We start from the raw sequence: 12760 nt of genomic DNA on the forward strand, positions 1-12760 counted from the left end.
CCAAGATACAAACATAGAAAGAAAATAGATCATATCAATTAGAGCATGTTACATTGAAAGCTATATTTCAGTTTATTGGTGCACATTTCATGTAGTGAATATGTGGGGGTGTCGCTAATCAGTAGGTGATAGGGATTTCAGCAAGTAGCATAGAAACTTGAATGAATATCAAAGTACTATCAATAATGGAAAGTAACCAGAAATAAATGCAAGGCTTTGTGAGAATACCATATATAATACTTTCCTAGTTCTACCATGACACTTTCTCCTTCTTTAAAAGGCTCTGCTTTGAATGTCCTACCTGGTACACGCTAGTTATTCTCAGCACTGTCCGTTTCTGAACATTTCTGTCCATGTCTGGAAATAGGTTTTCATATACTCTTTGTAGTATAACTTTGAAGAAAGCTTTCTTTTAAATGTACTTTCCTTTGAGACTAGTAGCAGAACTTGTGATGTGCATTTTTGAGTGGGAAAGCTTTTGCATCTTCTTAGCTTAAATGTGACATGACTAACATGTCTTTTGGCAGTCGGCAAAATTCTTACTTTGATAGCTGTTTTGGTAGAACTACCAGAGTTCTGGATGATTAATATATACCCTTATCTGTAGTGCTACTGCCTTTATTTGTATCTAATTTGCAATAGCTAAATTTTAGTATGTCTGATATGCCTTATGTTTTTCAGTTGTGTAATGCATGTGTCTTACTGAATCTGTTCAACTCGTGCCAAAGTAGAGCCTTGCACATTGATGAATTGTATATATTTTAACATGTTTCTGAAATGTATTTCTTATGACTTAACCACAGATAAGATTACAGGCATTGTTTTGGTCTCTGTGAAGACCGCAGGAATAAAAGATTGCTCTATTTTCTGTGTCTTGTGCATTTTGTTGAGAGGTAAACTACAGGGATAACTGCTAGCTCAGTGCAGAATAGGTGCCTAAATCCAAGTTATTGTTTAGGAAGGTTTGAAGAAAACAAAACGAAACCCACTACCACCTACAAAAATACACCAGAATTGTTGAGGTAAGGGTGTTTGGGGTGGGGGTAGGGTGGAGAGTGAGAGGGAGGTGAGGGGAGGGAGTGTTCTTTTGTTTTTAGACTTTCCCAAGCTCAAATAGGAAAGCAAACTTTATTAGACATAAGTTTTTACTTCAGTTCAATGGGTTTAAAAGTTAGAAAGAATAAAAGAATAGAAATTAAAATGTCAAGCATGTTACTAATTAAACTGATAAATGCAGGTCTGACTTCATTTTTTTTAACTGATGGGAATGGGCGGCGGGGGGGGGGAGTAGACAGCTGCCTACTCAAATAAGGTTATTCAATGAAGCTTCGGGGCCCTAGAATATGGTATATGAATCTGTGGAGTTGACATAATAGAATCCATAGTAGAAAGCACTGTGTGTGCATATTGATTGGCACATTTTCCTGCAAAAAATGTGCTGCTTCAGTATGCTGTTGCTCTAAGCCAAGTGTTGCTGAGCACTGTTGGAATGTATAGCAAATAGATGAGTGTGCAAATTAAACTACTTTGACAACAGTTGTGTTTGCTGGCAATGCTTTTCCAAATGAATAGTAGCTACTGGAACTAGCAAGTAAATTGATATCTTTTTCTAATATAGCTGAAAGCATATAGCTCTTGTCCTGGAAGCTCCTGGAAAAGATTTGTAGGCTTTTTTTACACTCAATTCAAGCAAAAGAATAGCTGTGTGGGGTTTTTTGTTTGTTTGTTTTTTAGTCAGGTTTGCTTTAACATTGAGGATGGTTCTGTAGTAAGCTTCCCTGCGTAACATTCGTATTTCTGTTTCATGCTATATGTGTTATGCTATTGGACTGCATTTCCCCCAGAGGCTCCCTCATTTTGTGCCGAGAGTAGCTGGCACCAGCATAGCAAACAGCTATTCGATAAGAGTCAATTTTTAATTATCAGTGCTACGTCAGGGTGCCAATTGCCTGTTTTACTAACATAGGGACTCCTGAGCTGTCTTATCACAGAGAAACCTTGAGTCTCTAAATCAGGCACTCCAGTACTTGCATTACCTGGAAGTAGCTGCCATTGATTCTACGTAATTTGGAGAAAGCTTTGCATGTCGTGTGTGCCTCTATGTACTTCACTTGCATGTGGCTTGAATCATGCTGTGAAATCAGTATTTCTTTGTCCTGGGGTGTGTGTTTGCTGTACAATCCGTTTTGTTTTTGGTGTACTGGGGATAATGAGGTGGTCAACAGTTTTGCACTGCTACCTCATCTGATCTGTTATCTTCATCCTACTGCTCCCCTCCTCTTTGATCTCTCCTGAGGTTGTGAAACTTTAGCTGGAATTTTCTTAACTACATTACTTAAGAAAATCGTTAATGTCTTCCACCATTGGTAGAACTTGGGCACTATATAAACTGAAAGCATGGCTTTCCATTAGGAAATGATCTTAAATATAAGTGGTGACAAGTAAGCTTGTTTATAAGAAGTAACATAATAAACAGCCAAGACTTCTGACAAATTTTTAGGAAGTGTTTAATACAGATTAAGAGAATTTATTTAAAGATGTTGTGACGAAAATACAGAATTCTGGGTACAGAACTCTAAAACGACTTCTCAGGATGCCAGTGTACCAGTACCAAAAGCTTCAAGTTAACAGCCAGGCAGGAACTTCGTATTGTTTATCATTAGTTTTCTTGATTTTGAAGTAAGTGTGTAGTTCTTCAGGAATTCTCTTAACAGTGCCCTTTTGTGCATAATAAGTACAAGTCAAAGTGTGTGTGGGTGGGGGAAATGTAGAAGCTGCCAATGTCCAGCTTTGTAGGTTGGTATAAGTGTTCCTTAGAAGATGTAAGCAGAGGTTCCGTTTTCTTGGAAAGCAGAGTTTACTTTCTGCAGCCACAGATCACGTATTTTTAGGCAAGTACTATTTCACCAAAAAAAGAAAAGAAAAAAAAAAAAAGAAAAAAAGCTTTCAACCTTGCAAAGTTCGTTTTTATATAAATAAATTCCTCCATGCCTTCTCATCTGGCCACTTTTGCAATATCTTCAGATTTCTTTACCGTCTGAAACAGACTTCCCTTCCAACTCTTTCTCCTCAGAGCTTGCCTTCTGTAGGGTGATGAAGTTGGGAACAGACTGGCAGGTTTGCATCCCTCGTGATGGATTGCTTTCTCTCCACCCCAGCCAGCTGCTTTCTTGGGAGTGTACGTGGATGTGGCACAGCTAGTCGCTCAGAATTATGTCCCACAAGCTGCAGAGCAGGTTATGTAAGCATGTAGCTTTTTTTTTGGGGGGGGGGGGGGGGGGAGGGAGGTATCTTCTGTTTGTACTGCTAAAAAATAGTACAAGTCTGCTAAGTTTATGGTTCTCATACTTTCCATCTGTTAAATTTTTCATGAACTGTCTCGTGTCCTCTTGGCACGTTGCCTTTTGAACCTGGGAGTAACTGACAGTCTTGATAGAGAGGCTGGTAGTTGTTGGAAGTATCTCATCTTACATTGGTGTGGAGTGCACGTGGCTAGAAACGCTGCCTCTTGTCCGCCTGCAGGGCCTTCTAAACTGAACGGTAGATACCAGTTGGACTTTAAAAGTGTGAGGGTGAGTTTTTGTTCCCTTTTTTAAAAGGCATTTCCTGGAAATGCAAGCTTGCAAATTCTGTGAGCCCTTAAGCGATGTGTTGCTGATAGCTTAAGATATGTCTTCCTAATTCAGTATAGGTGGGCTGTGTTGCTTTCAGAGTAAGGTTGAAGATGTTTTGCTAGCCACAATGGACCTTTTTCCCCAAATGTGTCTCTACAAACCTAAGTGTAAAAGTACACTGCAGAACCACAAAATGGCTGGGGCTGTAAGGATCTTATTCCAGCCCCCTTGTTCAAGGTACTCTCAGTACCCCTGTTGTCTTTACAGTCTCCTTTCAAACATTTATCAACCTTGATAAATCCCTCCGAGCCTTCTCATCTCCAGGCTAGAGTCCCCCCTCCATCATCCTTTCCTTGTATACGAGAAGCTCCAGTCCCTCCCGGTAACTCCCTGCATTTCTTGCATGGAGAAGCTCGGAACAGGGCCCAGCGTTCCACGCGTGGCCGCCTCAGAGCTGAGCAGAGGGGAAGGATCCCCTCCCTGCCTGCGGCAGCGCTGCGCTCAACGCGGCCCAGGATAGCCTTGGCCTTGTTTATCACGAGGCACGCTGCTCGTGGACACGCTGACCACGAGCAAGGATCCCCAGGCACCTCTCTGCAAAGCTGCTGTCCAGGTCACCCAATGAATACTGGGGTTATTGCCTGCGTGCTTGGAGTTATGCTGCCCACTCGCAGGGCTTTGCCCTTCCTTTGCTGAACTTCTTGGAGATCTTCTATCCATTTCTCCAGCGAGGTAAGCGTCTTTATTCCAGCTTGGTGCTTGCCCCAGTACTCTTCAGGGGGAGGAATGTGCAGCAATGTCACTGAATGCTGATTTCTTCTTTCTGTGCCCGTTTTCCCCTTTGAACAGATAGCTTGTGGAGAAACCTCAGAAAGAGGAAGACCATGCTGTAAAGCTGGTGGGGCAGCAGCTTTCTCCCTTCTCTGAGGAACCTGATCAAAGTGGCTGGCAAAGCCACATTGCAGCATGGAGCACTATGGAGATGGCCTTCCTTCCCTGCAAGGTGTCCCCATTGCTACTTGTGCTCTGGGGTGAGAGAGAGGGAATGAGGGGGGAGGAGGAATAATGCCATCTGCCCTAAAGGAAGGTAATAGGAGTGCAAAATCCCCGATTTCTGTGGTTAACCTTCTATAGCACAAAAGTTGATCTCTTTTTAATATGGTCATGTCATGATACAGAGTCTTTGTTCTAACTCCAGCCATGGGTTGTCACTTAAAATATTATGATTAAATTCTGTGGAATCCTGTTCCTGTGAGCCAAAGTGTATCTCTGAAAAGGTTATCTCTGTATGGAAACCAAACACGCTATAATGCTGGGATCCCCCACAAGGCAAGAAGGGCTATTCCTTCCTTTCTCCAGACACAGCTAAGCCTTTATGCTTATTTATATGAGCATATACTGTATCACACATATTTTTTTCTGTGCAGTAACTGAGCTAACAATGTGTTTTAGGGTTTTGCACTGTATTAAGTTATTAAAAACTAATTTTGCTAGTAAGCAGCTGTTGTTTTGGCTGGGTTACGCTTTATAACAATATGTCTGTGTGCTTTCTTTGTTTATATAGATGCTCAAGTATTGCATTTCAGCTATGTTTCATAGTACAGCCAGAAAGTCCTATAGCCTTTGAAGGAAATAAAAGCATTGTAATTTAAAAATTCAGAGGCTTATGATAAGCTTATGATGGGCCTGGGATGGTGGAGGGTGAAGGGAACCTCAAGATGTTCAGTTACAATATACTTTGTTTAATCTTAGAGTGGGGCAAAAAAGGAGAGTTGGGAACTGTTGCTGCTTGTTTATGTGTCACATCAAGTGCTTTAATTGTTTCTCTTTTTATCTGCTGAGGATCAAGCTTAGAAAAAACATCTTTGGTTTATTTTTATCGCCTATCTAGCAATTGAATTTGGATCAAGGTTGAGAAGCAAAAAATATCAAGCCTTGCAAGTTCTTACTTTTACTGAATCACTTCCTTCTGTGCAACTCGTTCACTGTGACTACCCCGAAGGTAGTAGGAATTCTGAGAGCTCCTGTATTCATTTTGGCATTGGGCTTGAGGCTGGCTTCAGCACTGGGCGAGTTCTTCAGTGTGTGGTCAGACAGATGCTTCTATTAAGCCATGTCCTTGTGTACGTGCAAAGGACCTTTGCCAGGAAATATCTAATGGATACTCCATTTTTTTAGGCTCATTCTTTTCATTTCTTTCTTTTAAATGCTTTGTACAGTAGCTTTGTGATTTTACCCTTATATTACCAACAGATTATGAGATAGATGGAGGTTAGAGTATCTGTTAGTTCAGGGACCGTTGTTTGAAACGCTGGAAGCCTCTGTCTGCCTCTCACACGTGTGTGTGCGCGCACGCATACACATGTTTTATATAAGTATTAAAAAACCTCCTATTCAAAGCACCCTTCCTGGTGGAGTTGCCACAGCTCCGGCTCTGCTATGTACTTGCTCAGCATTTCCATGAAAATCAGAAGGCTTTGGCAAGCCTAGGGGTTGCAAGCCTAGTTATTTAGAAAACAAAACTAAGCCAGCGGCTGTTTGCATAAAGGTTGGTGTAAATGGCTTGTCTGCCATCGCGCAGGTACTCTGTGGTGAAGCTCTCTGGCATGCTGAAGCAGCAAGCAATTACTTGAGCCTTAAAATCATCTTTCTTTTCTCACTTGTGACTCATACAGAGGCAGCTTCTGCGATGCAGCCAGAAGGGGCACGCGGATGGCGCCGTCTCCTCCCCACCTGGCTCTGCCTTCCCCCCACGCAGGCCTGTCTCATGTGCAGAATGAGGCAGAGCCCCCGGGGGAAAAAGAGCGACTAATCGCACCGCTGGGAGGAGGGCACTTACGCGCACAGGTGCTGCAGTGAGGTCGCACAGCCTCCAGGTTTAGTTCTGCTTCTGCAGCCTGGAGGACTCTGGGGTTTTTTTTAATTATTTTTTCCCCTCCCTTTCCTTTTTCCTTCCCTTCCTGCTTGCAAGCCACGTTTAGCATGAATCTAAATACTCGGAGCCCAATGCTCTCATGTTTATTCATGAATTTGTGAGGAGGGAGGGCAGAGGCTAGCTCTAAGCTGCCGATAAAGTGTTGTTATCTTACGAAGTCTGCCCACAGGGAGGGCTGCAAAGGGTGGGGACCTCTTGGCAGGGGCCTGTACATGCTGGTCCTGAGACACAGGAGTCCTCCAGGGGACCAGATCGCTCTTGGAGACAAGAGTGAGGCTCCTGAAGTCTCTTCTATCTTTTTGTCCTTAAAATGCTGCTGAAACAACAATAGCCTTCTATGTCAATAAGCCCCAGGTTAGAGTGAAAGCATTTAAAATATCAGTGTCTCGAGTTCCTGTAAGAATTTTAATTCTGATTGTGGTGTCTGCAACTTCAAACAACACTTTTGCATAGGTAGGATGTTTAAGTGATTTCTTTACTTTTATGCCTATCCCAAGCTAAGAAATGTGAGATGATTTGTGTTACAGGAATTGGAGGGTTTCCTCTACCCTTATCCACCCACTCTCCAAAAAAGTCTTTAGTCTCTCAGAATTTGAGGTTAAAATCTTAATGTGATTAGAGAGAGAGAGAGAGAAAGAGAAGAGTGGTGGTAATCTTGGAGTATTTTCCATTCTTTGCAGTGTTGAAGTGTGATAAAACTTCAAATCAGGTAGCTAAGTCTGGCATTAGTCTCTGGCTCTTATTCAGTGATAACGTTTTCCTGGATTTCTCCCAGGCTCATTAAGAATCAGCGCACTGGGGCAAATTAAATGAGGACATGTGCTTGAGAGGGGAGGTCTCTTCTGGAGTGAAATATTAAACACATCACCTCATTAAACACATTCCCTCATAGAAACTAGCATTTTTTGTGTTAGATGGCTACAGTGATGCCTCACAGCTTAGCGATAAAGCCAGCTCAGAAGTACTTCGGCCAGGGCATTGCCTGTGTCTTCCTGCCTCCCTCCCCACAGCACGCAGTGCTGCACTGGTGCTTCACCCCAGCGTCCCCAGCACTGCTCTGACTTACTAATGCACATGCTTAGCAGAGCCACAGCTCCTCGTTTCGCTCCTTTTAGGGTGCGAAGCAGTATGAGTCAATGGGCTACTCGGTGTCAGCTGAGCTTGGTAATGCCTTTTGCACTTGTCTTTAGCCTGAGGCAAAGTTAAGCTCAGCTGTTTAGGTCAAGCCTCTTTTACTGCTGGCTGATACCGGTTGCTTTCCACAAAGGGTGCATGTGTCCGGCTCTGCTCCCACACAGTAATGTGCTGTGTAGCTGTAGAAAACCACAGTAGCTTTTGAGCTTGGTCTTAGTCTCTACATCTTATTCCACCACACTAAAGTCTCTGTAATCACTTGAGCACTTTCTGGGGAGGGAGGCAGGCTTTTCCCACCTTCCAGGCACTGGTTGCATTGCCAGTCGAAGAAGCCACCCAAATTGTTAATTTTCTATCTGAAAGCCACCATTTACTACAGAAAGCTCCCCAAACAAAGCAATACCGTCACATGTCCTTTTGTGGTCATCTTCGCTGCTCAGCTCTCCTTCACAGTGTGTTTGTGAAGGACTTCCTTTTTTACAGTGCTTCTATTTCTGCCTCTGTACAGGATTAGACAATGTGTTCCTTTTTACACAGTTAGAAAGGAGTAAAGCCAGTGTCTGGGACTTGATATCAGAGCTCAGGTGTTAGCTTCCCAAATGACAATGTAGGCTAATTCTTTACATCTTGTGTTAAAGGCTCTGCAGTGTTTGTGTTTTTAAAACATTAAATACTAAATGTCCGCAAATGCAGGATCTTTGAGGGAAGACAAGTGTAAATGCTGGCTACGCACCTATTTTGTTGTGAAGCTCTTGGGGCTCATTGAAAAGTTATCTAACACCTTAAGGTTATTTATACCGTGCCGAGGAATTTTGTTTGGAGATATTGCAGAGCATTAATAGTGCATTTTTAATAACCCTGCTTAGCAAAGAGAGCACTGGCTGGTTTCTGTAGACTCAAGTGGGTCGATAAATGGGTAACAGATGCATGTGACATGCTGGAAAACCACTTAGAGAACAATAGCCAAGGTCACTCCATGTCACTTTTGCAGAGGACTGGAGGACTGGGAAGCCAGGTTTTCCCTCTGTTTTTCTTCCAGACAGGAAAAATGTGAGCTGCTTTACAGATTCATGCACAAATAGTTCAGCTTCGTAAGAGAAGGCTAATCGGTGACAGGAGCTGGTTACTATGGCACTATATGCATTATTCTAAATAGAGGAATCAAGCCAACAATCACTGTATACATCAGCTATATTTATATATGAAGGAAGCTCATTGTCAGCAGCTGCGCGAAGCTGTCATGCTGAACATCCAACTTTGTTTGCGCCAATCAAGGACTTGGTGATTTTTCACGCGTTTAAAAGTAGAATGTGCTGAAAACAGCAAAACTTGTGCACATGGGACCAGGTCTTTTGTCTTCCTTAAGCCCAGTTTCACTCTATGCAAAAGCGAATTCAGCTTCGGTCTCTCTTTGCCCCTAGTGATGCCCCGCTGGGGTAGCAACAGCCTGCAATGATGTTGGCTCTGAAATATCAAAGTGCTGGGTGGCCATCCAGACAAATGTATATGGGACATGGAAAAACTGACTTGTGCCTGCTTTGGCTTTAGCACGGCACTATCTGAACGCAGCTTCTAGCCAGCTACTGACATGTAGGAATGTCCCCAGAGATACTTTCTTCTTGTCAGACATGGTTGGAATTGATCAGGAAAGATAAGAGTAGTTGCTGGTAGGGAGAGATCCATAGCAAAAGTCACTAGACTTACGTTTTTCAGCTACAAATCCAAAGTAAATGATTTCATCTTCAATTTTTTGGAGTTATCCAGCCCTATTGAAGTTACTGTTTCTGTTGAGTATCTAGCTATTTGTCTCCTTTTTGTTGTTGTTGCAGTGTGACTGTTGATGGCTACCATAGTTGGGCATTGGTTTCTCCTTTTATACGTGTCTGCACAAAACAGAAAAGCGGCAGGCAAGAAGGATTAACTGAAGGCTGTTACCTCTGGATAAAAATCTTGTTCCTGTTTCCAGTACCCTGATTTTTGTAAGTGGCAGCAATGGCCTTGGGTGTTTTCAAGCAATTGTACCTTGAGCATAAATCTGTGAAGCACTTTGATTACGTGCTGTTGGCTGTAATTCCATCATTAAGGTTGAACTTTTTTTTTTTCTTCCACTTAACGTAGGGGTTATATCTTTAATCTAAATGGAGAATAGAACATCTCTGCAGCCTTAAAGGCTTGCTGTTTGAAAATGGAATAGCATTTCTTTGTGTAATCTGTAAATCTTTTAATTAGCTTGAGTTCAAATTAATTAAAAAATTTCATTTAAAGAATTAAAGCATTTGTGTGTTTTTCCCAGAGTTCTGAATGATCTTAATGGTATAAAGCGGGCGCTTGAAGCTTTCCATGTAACTAAAAATAATAGAAATTTCGTGCCTCCTTGTATATGAAGAAATCAGCTAGTAATTAAGCTAAGTTACTAGTAACTGCTGTATTTAATATTATGATTATGTGTAGGGTACAGGCAGGCTAAAATTCTTAAGTAGATCCCTTGCAATATTGGAGATATATGCAATTTACTACCATACCACCCAGATAAGCTGCCAGCAAGCGCTTTACTGGCCGAAACACCACGCTTACAGGGAGGTGGTTCATACAGGCTTTCACTCGTGGACTAGCTGTGCCCCTTGGCTTTGGGTCTTTAAAGCTGGATGGTTTGATAGTTGTGACTTGCAGGAGTTGTCCTTCATGCCACCAAAACCTTGGCCACTGGTGGAAACGAGGCAGAACCTGCTGGAAAGGCTCAGAGTAGGTTCCCCATACCTGTGCTCTTCCCAATACCTGCTTTTTAAAGAAAGCCCAAAGCCAACTGTTCTGCTGCAAGTCAGAAGCCGGAGCCGTCAACAGACTTGAGCTGCTGCTGCTGCAGGTCTGCAAAGTCGTTGCAAGCCTCTTTATAGGCCTGGCAATGGGTGCTTGTCTTGTGCCTGCCCTGCATATTAACACCCTGTAGCTCGACCCTGTGTTTCCTCCAAAGGACAAAACCCTCGGGCAGGAGTCCCTGGCTCTTGCTCAGTGCCAATGGTCACTCTGACATGGGAACCTCTCGGAGGAAAAGCAGCCTCTTAAAATGAGTCAGGGCTGGAGATTATTAACTTGGGGGCTTCAGAAAGGTGAAAATAGCTTTAAAGGAAGCCAGAATGCAATTACCTAAATGCCTGATTCACAGTGCATCCTTGCTGTACAGCAGTGTTAAAATTGAGTGTCTTAACTTAGATTTTTTTCTCTCTCTCTCTTAACTTCCTGGTTCAATGATGCTTGGTTTTAGGATAAAGGCAACATCCTTGTCATATCTTTTCCTCTTGTAAATCTGTTCTTAAAATGTACTTTTTCATTGAAATTAATATGTAAATACCAGGCTGGATCTACTTAGACTGACTGAAATACTATCTGTGTAGGAGAATGGGTTATTCTAAGTGTGCTTAAATTTTTAACAATAAATATTTTTAATAGTAAAGATCTGTTGCTATAATCAGTTTGTGCAAAACTTTCAGTTTATTTATTTTAGAGACCTAATCTTTCCTGGATCACAAACTATTCCCTTAGAAAGTGCTGGACTCCTTTTTTTTGCTATTTGAGGTTTGTAAAGGAGTTCTGATAGACATGACAAGCACTTCATCTAGAGAATGATAAATTAAGATGTCAGTGTTTAATATGTTTTGTCAAGTTGTGAAAGCATCCAAATGCTCTACAAATGCAGGGAGTCAGCGGCTTTCTTGGCTGCCCGTCCTTACGTGCACGCTCGTAAGTGCCCGTGGGTCTCAGCCTGTTGCAGCTGAGATGGACGCTGGAAGGTGGGCACATATCCAATTTAATGCAGGAGTACTGCCCCCCAAAAATCTTTCCTTTGCTAATACATTTTCATTTCTGGCTGTGGTAATACCATTGAGAGGCATTTGCTGGAAATGTACAGCTGGATTAAGGCAGGCACTGCTGCTTCCCAAAGCCTGGTTATGGTGAAGGTCTTGGATGGCCTTTCTGTGCCTTAAGGCTTTATCATGGCCTAGTGCCAGAGATCTGGAGCTCAGCTCAGCAGAGCCCCGTGTGACAAGTCACACGCTGTCACGGCTACAAAATGGGCTCTAAGAAGGAGAATAAGGAGGAGTGAAAGGTTTTGTTTAACTTTCCCTCTAGCATCCTCCCTTTCATATAAAAGCGAACATTTTTCTTATTTGTATTATCGTTTATAATGCCTGCTAAAACCAAGCTGGAAGCTGTCCTTTCTGATTGAGAAAGTAACTATTTTCTGTCTTGTTTGAAGGCTGTGTGTGCAGTGCAGTGAGTCGATAAGAAGTGTTTGCAAAGCCTGGGTAGAGGACAGAACTGCTGCCCCTTGTTGGAATCTTTTAAATGATTTCTGGTTTATTTTTATGGAAGAGATCTGACTTTCTGACTTGTGATTCCTTTTCTTGTTGAAGTAAATCATACTGTGTGCTGTCCCCACAGAACCCTCAGAAACACAAACACAATGTGATGTTAGTTTGTAGTTTTCACATTAAAGCTAGCAGGAATTTTAAGCGATATCAGCAAATGAATAGGAACTGCAGTAGTTTCAGTGTAAGCTAAGGGTATTTCTCTGATTACAAGCTGCAAGCAAATACAATTAAAGTGTGTCCAGTGAAGAATAACTTCTGAGATAGATATAACGCGAGATAGAAAAGCTATCGTCATTACCTTTGAATGTATTTTGCCCGTTTTGAACACTAGTGCTACTCAGAACTCTCACTCCTTATGCTTTCTGTGTCAAAAACCAATATCCTGTCTTGACTTTTGGCCTTGCTTCCATCTGAATTGGTCTGGCAGAAATGACTTGCCTTCAATCATTTTTCCTTTCCTAGAAGGGAACTTTGGTACCACAGTTGTGTGTTGTTTTTTGGGTTTTTGTTTGCTTGTTTTCTTTTTTCTTTTTGAGAGTAGACCCATTGCAGGGTTTTGAGGCATAGAGGTGTCAGCAGTGGATGACTGAAGGTCTCCAGACCAAGCCAGAAATGCAGTGGAAATCATCCGCACTTGAGCTCAGCACTTCCTTATCTGAGGTTCTAGGGCATGTTCGGGTGAGCATGGGAGGTGACTGTGATTTTCT

Source organism: Tinamus guttatus, unplaced genomic scaffold (assembly GCF_059628265.1).
Source record: "Tinamus guttatus ecotype Peru unplaced genomic scaffold, ASM5962826v1 Tinamus_guttatus_pri_ptg000035l, whole genome shotgun sequence".
Classification (NCBI taxonomy): domain Eukaryota; kingdom Metazoa; phylum Chordata; class Aves; order Tinamiformes; family Tinamidae; genus Tinamus; species Tinamus guttatus.